Raw genomic sequence first — 376 nt, forward strand, 5'->3', positions numbered from 1 at the left:
TGTCACTATTTCAGGCCTTACCACTGTGACATATTTATTGTTCTTTATGCCCCATCGTAGAACTTCATCTACAGTACTTTTACCAATAAAATTTGAACACAATACGACTGGTCTATTGTCTACCCATTTACACATTGTAAGATCATCAGCAGTAGCAATTTCTTCACAAAAACCTCTGGTCTGTTTCATTATAGTTTTATCATCTGAAAATGGGATGCTTCTACCAAACCTGTTTTGCCGGACAGTTCCTGCCGCATAGATACCCATTGATTTCAAAGCTTGAAAAAGGTGGTACGATGAAAAAAGTTGTCATAGTATAATTTGTGACCTTTTCCATTTGGCAATTGTTTCGACAGTTCCAAAACAACAGCAGGGC

The sequence above is a fragment of the Anabrus simplex genome, chromosome 2 (assembly GCF_040414725.1).
Source record: "Anabrus simplex isolate iqAnaSimp1 chromosome 2, ASM4041472v1, whole genome shotgun sequence".
In the NCBI taxonomy this organism is placed as follows: Eukaryota; Metazoa; Arthropoda; class Insecta; order Orthoptera; family Tettigoniidae; genus Anabrus; species Anabrus simplex.